The sequence below is a fragment of the Acomys minous genome (assembly GCF_964271855.1).
Source record: "Acomys minous genome assembly, chromosome: 7".
In the NCBI taxonomy this organism is placed as follows: domain Eukaryota; kingdom Metazoa; phylum Chordata; class Mammalia; order Rodentia; family Muridae; genus Acomys; species Acomys minous.
This window is the reverse complement of record NC_140488.1, coordinates 34,127,222-34,142,485: the sequence shown is the minus strand read 5'-3', so window position 1 is coordinate 34,142,485 and position 15,264 is coordinate 34,127,222.

Here is a 15,264-nt window from a genome sequence, read left to right as displayed (position 1 = left end):
GGAAGGATGTGTTGGGAGCACAGGATCTTGATTACTTCTAAGTCTTGGCTGGGAGAAATTCATCTTGACCCCCGCTGGGGTTGGGAGCGTGGCATGGCAGACAAGGTAAGTGACCCAAGCTAGGCTTGGGAGTGTGAGCACAGTGTCTTTATCACTTACCAGTTGGGGCTAGTTCCCAGGCTGCTTGGTCTCAGATGGACTGGGAAATGTGACGATAGCACAAGAGGGCAGAGGGCAGGCTTATTTAAAAGGCTGGCTTGTGTGTGGGTTTTATGACCCAAGCTAGGCCTGGATATATTCTGACAGTATTAGGATAGGATTTGATGCTCTTGCCAGGCTGAGATACTGTGCAGTCTGCTTTACCCTAGACCAGGTAGTGGGATTCAAGGAGATGAAAAGTCCTGGGAATCCCACCAATGAGGTATAGTGCCCAGGTTGTTTGATAGCTGCTGCAGTTGGGACTGTGGGACCTGTGCAGAGGGGCCAAGATTCTGGTTCACTGATGACACTGGCTTATGGAATAGTGGCGGTACCTGGTCTAAGCCTAGATGTGTGGGCATGGTTCAAGAGGGCAGAGTCTCCTTCACTTTCCAGTATAGGCTGGTGGCCAGGCTGCTCCAAACTAGCCAAGACTCATCTGTGACCAAGACCACTGCCCTCCTGCACCTCCTCAGAATGGGAGTAAGGTCACAGTCACAGGTTGTGGTCAAGCAGCTTGCCCATAAGCCAAGCATACTGATGGCCCAAGGGCCCCACCTGCCTTCACCTTCCCCATGGACTCATTCTAATATGTACTCACAATGCCTGGGTCCCAGACCTCCCTCTTCAGTGATCAGGACTCTCACTCCAGCGTCTTCCTTTCACTGCAAGCTGCATGAGTCTCCCAGACCACGCCCTCTGGTGCCATCTCTATTACCCAATGCCAAGCTGGGATCAAGCCCCACAGAGACCAGCCCATAGTGGTGATTTTTAGCAACCTCCCTTTCCCTCCACACTATCCTATTTTCAGGCCAACCTGTTGCCATGAAGCCTACTGAGTTCCCAAGAAGCTCACCCTCTATAGCTAAACTTACAATCTCTGACCTAGCTGGAACCAATCAAATTGGGTACCATCCCAGCATGCTGAGAACTCAAGACCCTCTTCTGCTTTCCTGGTTCTAATACTCCTAGGCCTAGCTTGGCTTGCAGAGCCAGTACTCTAGCCCAGCCCGGTGAATGACCCTGACCCATGTACTTCCACGATGTCCCCATAATCCCATACTCGTTCTTAGGATCTCACCATTGAGACTTATTGCCTGTGTTGATTGAGGGTGTGATGTCAGTGGCACAGGAAGGATTCTTGGTTACTCCTAAGGCTGGTTTGTGGGAGAAACTGTTTCCAAAGCTTTGTCTGGCAGTGTGGTGATGATGAATCAGGGTGGGTTGGCCAGGGTTGTCAGCCATCTGCTTCGCCAAAACTAGTAAGCCTGGAAAGCTGAGGACAATGGTGGACCAGGAGTTTTGAAGAACGAACAGGGAGGCATGATTCTCAGGCTGTGTGAGCCAACATTGGTGTGGTAGGTAACTCGAGGAAGGTGAAGTCTTGGGAAATCAGTGAATGCAGCTATTCCTGAGAGTGTGAGGATTGTCATGGAATGGAGAGTCTTGATCGCTGACTCCACAGCACTGGTGACCAGGCTGCTTGACCCCAACCAGCGTAGGATGCTGAGGTGGAGTCAGATCTTGATCCCTCTCTGGGTATGCTGCTGAGTAAGTGGCTTTGCCCCAGGTCACATGCAAAGGTTAGACTCACTCACAGGCTCAGCTTGAATGCAGGCTTTTTTTGTCCCTAATTAGATCTGAGAGTGTGGTAACTGGCAGGGAAAGGTGCTGTTTGGAGCTCCTCATTTGGCTGAGCTGGTACAGGACGGTTGTATCTTGAGTCCTCACCAAGACTCACCAGGCTAGGCAGGCAAGTTTCCTAAAAATGGGCCATTGTGCAAACCGTGTGGCACCAGCTAGGTCTCACAGTATAAAGAGAGCCGAGTACAGGGTTGTGTGTTGGTGTGACCCACACTGGGCTTGGGCATGTGAGGGCAGGGTCTTAATCACTTACCAGTCTGTGCTGGTGACCAGGCTCACAGACATCAGCTGGGTCCAGGAAGGTAGGCATAGCACAGGAGGGCAGATGTTGGGGGTCACAAGGCTAGCTTAAGTGACTGACCCCAGCTAGGGAAGGTAGTGGCTTAGACAGTTGTGGCCTCAACCAGACTAGTGCCCTGGTTTATTGACAGCCACTGGATCTGAGAATGCTGTGTCTGAGTGGAGGGGCAGGTTTGTGAACCACTCATGAGCTTTCCTGTGGAATGTTGGTTTATGCGAGCTAGACTTAGGAGTGTTGCTGCACCAGGGTGTCCCAGAGTTGGGTGGTGGTTGGGCCACTTCAGGTTATGCTTTAGGTGACAAAAAGCTTATGTCTGAAGGACTCTTGCCCCCACACGTTGATCACTTCCCCCTGGTGGAGCAGCCTTGCCAGACCACAGAGGAAGAGGATGCAGGGCATCCAGATGAGATTTGATTGGCTGAGTTCAGATGTTAGGGGAGGAGGGTGTCCTTTCTGAGGACTAGGGAAGGAAGGGAAAGGGTATAAGGGAGGGAGGGTGGGATCAGGAGAAGAGTGAGGGGGCACTCTGAATAAATTAAAAATAAAAATTAAAAGGAGAGGGGGGATAGGGAGAAAGATGGAGGGAGGGGGAACAAAAAGATACAAGTGAGGGGATAACAATTAGGATGTAATCTGAATAAATTATAATGAAAAATGATACTTAAAAAAAGAAAAACAGAAAAACAAACAAAAGGTTATGTCTGATATTGTGGGAATGTTCTGGTCACTCACCTGGCTAGGCTAGAGTGCAGGCTGTACAGTCAAAGCTAGGCCAAGGAATATTAGTACCACACATAGACCTAGCCTAGCCAGTTTCACGGATGACCCAGAATCAACCCGCAGTCAGTCATTGTATATTTTGGACTGTGTAGATGCCCTAGAACAGCATGAATTCAGGACAATCACTAGGCTAGATTGGAGAGCATGCTTTGCACCCCAAGTTAGGGCTGGAACCATTAGCATCACACCAGTAGAGCTCTCAGCAGTCTGTGGTGATACACAGTGGGTAGCAGAGATCCAGGAGAGTCAGGAGGCTGTGGCGCTCACAGAACTGGGACTCGGTAATAGGGAGTGTGCTGGCTGCTGGCGCAGGAGTCCTGATCATTGGACAGGGTAGCCTAACATTCAGGCTGTGGGCCTAATATTGGCCTGTTACTTTGGGAAAAGTAGAGGCAGGTGGCCTTCCTAGGACATTACTGTTTGTTTTGGCCTACGGGCAAGATGTAAGATCCCTGGGAGTTTAATTACTGCTTAGGCAGTGCTGGTGATTAGGCCGCTTGACTCCAGCTTGAGAAGAAACTGTGAATGGCAGGGGAGATCCAAATCACTCGCACACTCAAATTAGGTGCAGGCTTTCAGGCCCCAGCTAGGCCTGGGAGTGTGGGAATAGATGGGGATGGGCTGGGGGACCTCACTCCCATTCCGAGCAGATGCAGGACGGTAGGGGTCTGGGTGACAAAGGAGTCTTGACTGGTCTGGGAGCTTCTGGGGGTGGGAACTGTGCCTGGGACTTTGAGGATGGGACAGGAGGACGAGTCTTGACCATCAGCAAGAGGGGCCTGGGACAATGGGGAACTCACTTCACCTTCCTCAAGTTACCACACTAATAGTGGCTCACACAGCCTGAGAATCACGTGTTCCCTGTTCGTTCTTCAAGACTCCTGTTCCACCATTGTCCTCAGCTTTCCAGGATTAGTTTTGGGGGGAATTTCTAGTAGTGCAAGGATCCAGCCATTCGTCAGGCTGGATTGGTGTGCAGGCTATGCTTTCCAAGCTAGGCCTGAAATTATTAATAATAGGACACCTCTAGGCTTTTGAGACTTCATGGGCCTGGGATGGTAGACATTCTGACTAAGCCCAGATTACATCAGGGATAGAAAAGATGAATCCGGCAGGTAAGGTTCATGGCAGACCACCAAATAAGGATGCTGGGTAAACGATGTGACCCCAACTAGACTAGCTAGTGTAAAGTTGGTTTGGAAGTTCACTATCTTGATCGCTGACCATCCCAGTCTGGCACAAATGCATCTTGACCCCTACCTGGGGATGGGAGTGTAATAAGGATATACACGGTCAAGATTCCAGCAAAATCACCATGGGAGTCTGGGATCAGGGTGGAGGGCCACAATTCTGTATGTGCAAAGGCACGTCTTTCACCCTGGTTCAGGGTTCTCTGTACATTCCATGCCTGGGTCCACGGTTTCTGGACGTGCATAGGTCCAGAACACTCAACAGGCCGAGCTAGAATGCAGACCGTCTCCTCCCTCAGGTAGGTGTGTGTGTGTGTGTGTGTGTGTGTGTGTGTGTGTGTGTGGCGGGGGGGGGGGTCAGGCAAGCAAGATAAGATCACTTGCTCTCCCTGGGCTGAGGTTATATACAATCTGATTGGTCATAGCTAGGCCTGGAAGTATGAGGCTAGGGTTGGAAGCCAGGGTTCTGAATATACTGGCACTAGGGACAGCAAGGGTGTGGGAGACTTACCAGGCCATTCTGACCAGCAGTCTGATTCACTCAGCCTTGTTTGTCTTGTGTGTCTCATTCCCCTTCTGAACAGGGGTAGGAGGGGCAGGGGCAAGGCTGGCCGGGAGCTGCTGGAGTGACAGCTGTAAGGATATAGGAAGGCAGGGTCTTCATACCTTAACAAGGGCAGTTCAGGGCTGTGGAATTGTCTTACATGACTGCCTCAAGCCAGGCCTGAAGAAACTAGAACGACACTTGCAGGGTTTTAAAGATCTCACCAGGCTGGAATGGTGCCCATTCTAGATTGATGGAGGCCAGTCAGGCACCAGTTAACCCTGTGTGCACATAGTTTGGCATCATGACCCCAGCTGGACCTGGGGGTGTGGTTATGGTGATGGGGAAGGTTCTGAGTCAGCTACAATGCTCAGCTAGTGGTCAAGCTACATGACCTGAGCTAGGCCTGTGACTGTGGGGATGGCCATACAGTGCTATCAGGCGCAGCTGCTATCAGCACTGAGAGGGCATGGATCACTGTGTGACTGGGTTGTGGGAAATCTGTGTTACTGGTACTTCTCCTAGGAATGTGAGGCTAGTGCATGAGGGCGGAATCAGGCAAACTCAACAATTCTATGTCTGGAACTAGGGTGTAGGCTCAATATTTTTTATCAATTATATTTTATTATGAACTTATTAAACGAGCCTACCTCCATAACAATCCGACTAACCCAAGCAATCAGAAAAGGACATTAAAGAACACTACAATGAAATCTTAAGGATATAAGTTCTGAGAAATGATTCTCCTAGCATAGTCAGCAGGATATCAGCAGACGGGCAATTCCACCAAAGTTGCTGCTGGAACCGGGAGCAGCAGTTGGAACCTCAAGCCTCAGCTGGAGTCCCAAGCCTTGAAGCTTTCCCTGGAGCAGTTCTCTTTAGGAGCCTCTAGAAGTACAGGGGTGAACAGCCAAAAACCAAGTCCTAACAAAAAGCCTCCTCTCCTGTTTTGGGGCTCATATGTCTCCTCTCGGTCTGTTCAAGGGTGTTTTTCACCAAGCCCTCCCTCGAAGTTCGAAGTTCGACTTCTAAGTGGAAAAACATCCTGCTCTCTCACATCTAAGTGGTAAACATCCTGCACTCTTCTCCATCCCATACTTGGGATCCAAACAGAAACAGGATTATCTCCCCTTCACTAGGGAGGTGTCCTGGAAGTACATCCAGAGTTCAGGGTATGACCCCCCCCCCATACTAGACATGGGAGTGTTAGTATCACACCAGCAAGATAGCATCTTGAGCTCTCACCAGAGTGGGATCATGAGCTCTCTGATTGACCCAAAGGTGTGGGTCTTTGTTTGGATGGTGTGGGGCTAGTATCTGAGGGGCTTGAAGCATCTGGGCAATGGGATGTACAGATGGCATCAGAGGGGATAGCTGTGGGACACTCAGCAGGCTGTGCAAGGAAGAATGGAGGTCTGGTACTCAGGCAGTGTCACCAGATATTGCATGGGACCTTGCAGAAACTGGAATCACTGTACTTGGTTTGAAAACAGTCAGTCACTAGGCAAGTGACTGCCCTGATCTCTGGCTAGGCAACAGTGGTTTAAAAAAAAAGGGGGGGGGCTTCTTTACCCCAACTAGTTTGGATATCAAGATTTTGGGGCCAAGTCAGGTTTTGATCACTCACTAGGGTAGGCTGCTGAGTAAGTAACTGGACCCCATCTGCACCAGATCTGTGGGGATGGCACAGGTGGCCAAAAGTTGGCATAATTCATATGCTTGTGGGCAGGCTTTTTTAAAATCCCTGACAGGCTGTATGGTATTAACAAGAAAGATATGGTTGGGATCACTCACCTGCTTGGGCTGGTTCCCATTTAGCCTGGGACTGTGACTTTACTCTATAAGGGGTTGCAAAGTAGTCTTTGACTCTTGGGCTATCCTAACAATGCAAGGGGCCAGGTTACTTACCAGGCTCAGCTGGACTTATGCCTGTGTTTCTTGAGGTAGGCCTGAAAATAATAGTATAACATCTATAAGGTTTTGGGTATATAGGGTGGAATACATACTGATTGATCCACCTAGGACTGAGAGGATTGCTCAGGCAAGCAAGATTCTTGGGAAGTCACCAAGCTGAGCAGGGTCTTGATCACTCACCACTTGAGTTTGATGCCCATAACCCGAGCTGGACTTGGAAGTGTGGAAACTGTACAGATGCACAGGGCTCAGAGTCAACCATAAGGCTGGGATGTGGAGACAAGCTGCTTGACCTAAACTGGACCTGGTAAAATAGGACTAGCACAGGAGGAGAACAGGGCCTGTGTCATTCACTAGGCTGGCTTGAGCACAGGCAGTTTGATATCAGCTAGATCTAGAGATAACTTCTGAGCATAGCAGGATATGACTTTGAGGTCTTGTCAGGCTGAGATGAGGTGCAGTCTGATTCAACTCACACAGATAAGGCACTGGCTTAGGCAGGCAAGGATCTGAGATCTCACCAGTTAGAGGTAATGCCCAGGTTGCTTGACAACAGCTGGATCTGGGGGAGGGGGTGTTTGGTATTCGTGTGGAGGGGTAGCATGAGACTGTATTGCATAAAAGCTGTGTCACTGAGTACCAGTATCAGGACGGTGAAGATGGTGCATGAGGGTGCGGTTTTGCTCCATCACCAGGATAGGCTGGTGGTCAGGTTGCCTCAGCCATTCTGTGCCAGTGATTACATGGATATCCTTGAAAGGCACAGGTCCAGAACACTCATTAGGCTGGTCCAGAGTGTAGGCTGTGCATGCAAAGCTGGGCCAGGGAATTTTAGCCCCTTACCAACAGGACAGGATAGGATCATGAGCTCTCAACAGGCTGGGCTGATGTGCAGTCTGACTGCCCAACCTAGGGTAGCCAATCGGAGCCTGGCTATATCAGGCAAGACTCTTGGGAACTCTAAAAGCTTTGTGACAACAGTTAAGCCTGGAAATATAAGGTGGTATGGAAAAGACAAAGGTCTCCTTGCCCCTACGGAGCTGGTCAATGGGTAGTAAAGATGGCGTCTGGGAGAATTGTCAGGCTGTGCTGCTGGTCAGCGATGTGCTTCACGTGCAAGTAGGCCTGGGTATGTGAGGAAGGCTCTGGGACACAGAACAGGTCTTGAGCACAGAACAGGGCGGCCTGGTCCTCAGGCTGGGAGACCTTGTGAAAAGTGAAGACAGGTGGTCTCTTGGACAACCAGCATGTTTGGCTGATGGCTGAGCTGCTTGATTACATCTATGCCTGGACAGGTGAGGACCTTCAAGGAGTCTTGGTCACAAGCTAAATAGCACTGGTCACCAGGCTGTTTAACTCCAAGTTTTTCTGGCATTGTTAAGGACACTGGAAGAGAATTGGTGACGGTCTCTCAGCTTGACCACAGCTGGAGGGCAGAATGGCCCAGGAAGGCAGAGGGAAGGATTGCTCACAGGCTCAGCTCCTATGAAGGCTGCTACTAGGCTCTGGAAGGCAAGATTCTTGGGAGCTCATCACACTGGGCTGGTTGCAGGCTGTGTGGCATCAGCTGGTCATGGGAATGTGAGGGCAGTGTGGAAGGGTGGGGTCTTGATCACTCACCATTTTGGGCAGGCACCCAGGCTTCTCCACCTCAGCTGGCCTTGGGGTTGTAGGGATGATGCAGGAGGGCAGGCCCTGAACCCATTGCCTGCATGGGTGTTTGGTGATCTGTTTATCCAGAAGTGAGCCCAGGAGTCGGAGGATGTGTAGGATGGAGGGTCTGTAACAGTCAGTTGTCTGGGCCATTGCTCAGACTGTATGAACCTAAGTCAGTCCTGGGATAAGATAATGAGGGAGGCCTGGTCTTGACCACTCAAGCAGTGTCTGATGGGGAAAAGGTAACCTGATCCCAGCTAGCTCTGTGATCCTGGGGGGGGGGGGGAGGGTGACAACAGATGACAAAGGTTTAGGTCACAAGTGGACTAGGCTTACATGTAAGTTTTGTGACCGCCCCCTGTTAGTGCAGTAATGGCATGGAAGAGTGGGCTCTTGGTCATCCACCAGGCTGACCAGTAGCCTTGGGATAGTGAGATCATGTTCTAGTCTGAGTTAGGGAATGACGGGCAGCAGCCTGGGTCATTAATCAGGCTTGGCAGGTTTGCAAGGTGCCAAACCTGGACTAGGCACAGGTATATACGGATGGTGTGTGAGGTCAGGCTCTTGATTGTTCACTGGGATGAGCTTTGGCTATTCAAGGTCTGGGAGTAACGGGATACTTAAGAAACACACAATTCTGAGTAACTCATCAGCCTGTGCTACACTGAAGGCTGTGCAACCCAAGGTAGGTCTGGGCATATTAATATGACGCAGACATGACAGAATCTTGAGCTCTAACAAGCTTGGCTGGTGCATGGCTTTATTGACCCCATCTAGGCCCTGAAGTATGAGGAAGGCTGAGGTATGGGAGGCTCAGGGGAAGTCACAAGGCTCTGGGACAGCACCTAGACCCGGAAGTGTGAGGGTGGAATTGGAGAGCAAGTATCTGGGTCACTCACCAGGCTGTGCTGGTCAGCGATGTGCTTGGCCAAAGGTCTGCCTTAGGGGCAGTCTTGGTCACTCACTGGGCTGAGCTGTTGCTCAGGCTGTAAGAAGCAAGGCAGGCTCTCTGGCCTCAGTGGATGCCTTTTGTCCTGCTGCGACTTGATGCACCAGGGAGGATTGGTACCCATGGGAGGCGGAAAAGGGGAGGGGGAATGTGAGGGTGGGACCAGAAGGGGAGGAAGTAGGAGCCTGCAATCAGGCTGTGAATTGATTAAATAAATAAATTGATGAAAAAAATTTTTAAAAGAAGCAAGGCAGGCCTGTGATTGCGAGGATCTTATATCACTAGGGCACTCACTTTTCTCTCCCACTGGCAAAATGCGGGATTCCTATTAGGTCCTGAGATAGTTATGATCTTGGGTGGAGGTTAGATCTTCGTTACTTATTTCTGGAGGCCGATGGGAAGGCGATTTGACTGCAGCTGGACCTGGGACTGTGGGGAATAGCACAACAGTACAAAGTCTGGCTCGCTCATAGGCTGAGCTTGTATGTAGGCTGTTTGCCCAGGCTGGGCTGGAGTGGGGAACCCTGTGTCCCAGGCTACACCTGAACTTGATAATATGCAACTTGTAGATAGAAGTTCAGTTTTCACTAGGGTAGGATGGCACAAAACCTAAATCATCCCAGCTAGGCCAAAGATTAGGAGAGCTATATTGGGCAAAGTTTTGGGGAGTGTGCATCACACTGGGCTGGCGTGCAAGCTTTGTGACACCAGGTAGGCTTGACGGGTGTTAAGATGGTACTGGAGGGCAGTGCCTTGACCATTCATCAGCATTGACCGCTTCTCACGATGCTTGGCCTGGGAGCGCAGTTATGTTGTGGATAAGCAGGGTTCACGGTAGCGCTCTTGGGTGTGAGAGTGGACAAGCTTTGTGAGCTAAGCCAGGCATGGGAGCATGAGGGTGGGTGATGTGTGAGAGGAGGGTCTTTTTTTTTCTTTTGCAGTGGTGGCAAGTGCCTTTCATCCCAGCACTTTGGAGGCAGAGGCAGAGGCAGGTGGATCTCATTAACGAAACAGTACATCTGTTCAAAAAAACAATACCAACCAGAAAAAAAGCTGACAAATGAGAGAAATTGATCTTTGTTTTGTTTTTTGTTTGTTTTGTGGGGAGGTTGCTGTTCTTTTTATTTAATTAATTTATTCAGATTACAACTCAATTGTTATCCCATCATTTGTATCCTCCTGTTCCTCCCTCCCACCCACTTTCACCCTATTCCCCTCCCCTAGGTCTGAGACCGAGGGGGACCTGAGAGGAGGATCTTGATCAGTTATCAGTTTGTGTTGGTGAGCAGGTATCCTGACTCCAACTGGGCCTGCCACTATGGGCATGGCATGGGAGGGCTGGTTTTTTAGTTCCTTCTCCAGGGCAGCTTTGGCATATTAGGATGATAGGGCGTGGGGTAGGGGGGTCTCCATCTCTCACCAGCCTATCTGACTCAAATTAGTCCTGGGACCTTGAAAGCAGATAGGGATATTTGGCTTGTTGGACCCTAGAGTCCACTCAGGTAGGGGGGTCGTCGCAAGAGACCACTCGAGGACCACAGTGTTGATGTAAAAGCACAAGGTTTATTGCTGACGCGCGTGAGGGGACCTCAGTACTCACTCGGGAGGGGAGGCACACCGAGTCACTGTTACAGACTATTTTTAAAGGCTAAAACCGCAAAGGTTAGGAGGGGCTGTGTGCCCTATGTTAGGATTGGCTCTGGTGGTCGCTAAGGGTGCTTGTCTAATTATTATTGGCTATTGCAGGGGTCATTGGCCTTGGGAGCTGTTCTTGGCAAAGAGGGGTGTTGGAGAGTTTCTAGAGAATTTCTAGATGGTAATTGTTTATCTTAGTTGAAATTGTTTATCTCTGTTGGCCACCTTGATCTCAGAAACTGAAGCTGAGCTGGCCTTCAATTTTTTTCTGGGTCATTTTCCCAAGCTTGTCTGGGTCACGTTCCCAGGCTGGCTGAGAGTCCCAGGCAGGCTGTCAGTGCTTGACCCCAGTTAGGGATGTGAGGAGGCTAGTATGGTCAATTTTCAATGGGCTGGAGTGCTACATACTCCAACTGACCCTAGGTAGGAACTCACTGTGCTGAGCAGTTGTGTTTTCTCTTGGGCACCAGCTAGTCCTGGGAGTGTGAAGATTCTGGGGAAGGCAAGTCTTAATCACTCATCACTTGGCACAGACACCCAGGCTGCTTGGCCCTATGATCGGAGCTTTGGTTGTTGGCATGGCATAGGAAGGCTTGTGTCTGAATGCCTCACCAGGCCTGGTGATTAGGTGCTTGTCTTGATCTAAGTCTCAGAGTCTGAGAATATGGCTTGCAGGGGAGTCAAGATTTCTCACCAGGTCTCACTGTTGCTCAGCATATATGACACAAGCTAGGCCTGTGAGGATGACGAAGGCCTGTAGGTGTATTGGCCATGGCGGTTAGGTTGTGCGACCCGACACTGGCCTGTGAGCATGGAGAATACAGAGGCAGACGGGAATCTCAGCTGTGCTGATAGACACTGAGCTTAGCTTCTGAGCGTGAGGATGGTGAGGGAGGAGAGCATGACCTGGCTTTGTTAGCCCAGGCTGCTTGATTTTTAACAATTCCTGGCATTGTTAAGATAGCGGAATCTCTCCTGGTTTGGATTACTGCCCAGGCTAGCCTGGTGAGCAGGCAAGCTGGTTCCGTGGCTGCAGGATCCTGTGGGAATGACAGTGGAAGGCCAAGCTTCACTGGTCACTCATGGGCATGGCTTGTGTGTATGCTGTCGGGGCTTCTGAATGTGATAATGATGGGGGAAGGGCAGAGTTCTGGGTTATTCACCAGCTGGGCTGCTAAGTCCAGATTGTAATCTCAGCTAGCTAGTCTGAGCTGGTGTGGGACAGCAGGGTTTCTGGGTCAGTAACCAGACTTGGAGATGTGCATGGTGCTGTCTTGATCTTCCACTAAGATGGACTGATATACAGGCTGCTTCCTGAAGCCAGGCCGCAGACTGTGCCGGAGTGCAGACTGTGTGAAACAGCAAGGCTTGGAAGACTTAATAGAACCTTTGTGTGATAAGATCTTGAGCCAGCACCAAGTTAGGATAGTCTCACTGAATCCAGCTAGGTCAGGCATAAGATCCTGCAGGAAGAGTTCTTGGGAACTTTCCACACTGTGTGTGTGTGTGTGTGTGTGTGTGTGTGTGTGTGTATGTGCACATGTGCATGCGTGACCACATCAGCCTGGCAATGTGTGGAGTCTGGGGAAGATAGGGTGTTGATCACACACCAGAGTCCGTTTGGGATCCCACACTGCTTGACAACAGCTGGATCTTAATTGTGGTAATGACACAGAAAGGCAAGGGGCTGGGTCCCTCATCAGGCCTGGCTATTCGGCCATCTGCTTGTTCTGAACTAGGCCTGGGAGTCTGAGGATGTTGCTGGAGGAGTCTTGTTCACTCGCCAGGCTTGGGTTTTGCTCAGGCTGTCTGACGCAAGTCAGGCCTGTGAGGATGAGGAAGGTGGTTGGGGATATTGAGCTTTCATTAGATTGGCCTGATGTTCAGGGTGTGGAAGCTGATAATGGCCTGTGAGTGTGGAGAAGGTGGGAATCTTAGGCATTCATTAGGCCTGACTATAGCTAGGCCTGTGTGTGTGCTGATTGGATAGGAAGGGAGGGTCTGGATTAATGACTTGGCTCTGCTAGCGACCAAGCTTATTAACCCTAGAAGTTCCTGGAACTGATAAGATAGAAGGGAGGGCCCTAGTCTTGGTAACTCAGCAGGGTGGTCTAATGAGCAGGCAGCTTGACCTCAGCTTGTTAAGACATGAGGCAGTGGATAGCCGAGGTCTCTGTCACTCACAGGTGACAAGGCATTATGATCCAAGCAAAGTCTTCAGAATGAGGTAACGATGAGGAAAGGCAGAGTTCTGAGTCCCTCACATGACATGAGTAGAATTGTGACATCACGAGCAAGGCTTAGCTGATATGAGAGGGCAGGATTTTGAGTCACTAATCTTGTGCAAGCTCCTGGACAGAACCGGGCCTGAGAACATGATCATAGTGCAGGAGTGTGTGTTCTTTGTCTCTCTCCAAGATGGGGTAGCGTTCAGGCTACCTCATGCAAGACAGACCGGAAGCAGAGAATGACCTTGGAGTGAAAGTTCTAGGACACTCACAAGGTTGGCGTGCAGTGCAGACTGTGTGACCGAAGCGAAACTTGGGGAAATTCGTATGATGCAATCCGAGTTTGAGTTTGAGTTAGCACCGTAACATGATGGTGCACAGTCTGATTGACCCCAGCTCTGCCAGAGAATGCAAGACTTGTGTTGGAGGACAGGATGCTGACTGGGCTGTGAACATCTTGTGTGGTCCAAGGCAGGCCTGGAAGAAGGAGGATGATGTGAGAATGCAGGATCTTTATCACTCATAGGTCTGGACTGGTTCCAGGGCATTTTCAGTCCAGGTAGACCTGTGATCATGGGGAGAAAACTAGTGTGCAGGTTATGGTCTTCTCATCAGGCTGGGTCATAGGACAACTATTTGATGGGAAATAGGCCTAAGGTCTCAAGAAAGTGACGAGTCTTACTCACTCACCAGGCTGAGCTGTTACTCATTTTATACGATCCAAGCTAAGCCTGTGAAAGTGAGCATGGTAAGAAACATAGGGATAATAGGCAGTCTCTAGGCTGTCCTTTTGCTCAAGTTTAGTGTCCTAATCATAGCCTGTGTAAGGAAGGTGAAGGCATGTTGGAATCATGGATGCTCACTAGGCCAGTGGTTCTCAACCTTCCTAAGGCTGTGACCCTTTAATACAGTTCCTCCTGTTGTGATCCCCAACCATATTGTTATTGCTATTTCATAACTGTAATTTTCCACTGTTAGGAATTATAATGTGAATACTTGATACGCGGGGTGTCTGATATGCGACCCCTGTGAAAGAATTTTTTCCACTTTATATAGGGGCCGCTGACCCACAGGTTGAGAACCACTGCACCAGGTTGTTCTTTTTTTTTTTATTATTTATTTATTTATTTATTTATTTATTTATTTATTTATTGGCTTTTTAAAATATATTTTTATTAATTTATACATATTACATCTCAGTTGTTAGCCCATCCCATGTATCCTCCCATTCCTCCCTTCCTCCCACTTCCCCCCTACTCCCCTCCCCTCCCCTAAGTCTGTGTCTGAGGGGGACCTCCTCCCCCTGAATATGCTCATACGGTATCAAGTCTCTCCTTGGTGACCTATTATCTTTCCTCTGAGTGCCACCAGGCATCTCCGTCCAAGGGACATGTTCAAATATGGGGCACCAGAGTTTGTGTGAAAGTTAGATCTCCTTCTCCACTCAACAGTGGAGAATGTCCATCGGCTAGTCCGGGTAGGGGTTCAAGGTTTTTACTGCCTATTTTTTCCTTGGCTGTTGCCACAGTTTGCAGAGGGCCCCAGGGCCCAGACTCGCCTGTAGTTTTCCAGGACCCAATGACATCAGAAGATGGCGGGATCTACCTTGTTCGTGGATTGGAAGAATCAACATAGTAAAAATGGCCATCTTACCAAAAGCAATTTACAGATTCAATGCAATCCCTATCAGAATACCTACTAAATATTTTGAAGATATTGAAAGAACAATTCTCAACTTCATATGGAGAAACAAAAAGCCCAGAATAGCAAAATCAATCCTATACAATAAAAGATCCGCTGGAGGAATCTCCATACCTGATCTCAAGTTGTACTATAGAGCAACAGTAATTAAAACAGCATGGTACTGGCACAGCAATAGGCTAGTGGATCAATGGAATCGAACTGAAGACCCAGAGATGAATCCACACACATTTGCTCACCTGATTTTCGACAAAGAAGCCAAATCCATTCAATGGAAAAACGACAGCATCTTCAACAAATGGTGCTGGTCTAACTGGATGTCTATATGCAGGTTGTTCTGATGGGAAAGCTGTTGAGCAGAGCTAGGCCTAGGAGTTTGAGGATCGCTTGAGATGCTTGGTCACTGACCAAGCTACTTGGAGCTCACAAGTCCTCGGATTGTTAGGCTGAGGTTAAGAGGTCCCTGTCTTGGTCGTTCACCAGAGTAGGCTGCTGAACAGGCAGCTTGGCACCAGTTTTTCCTG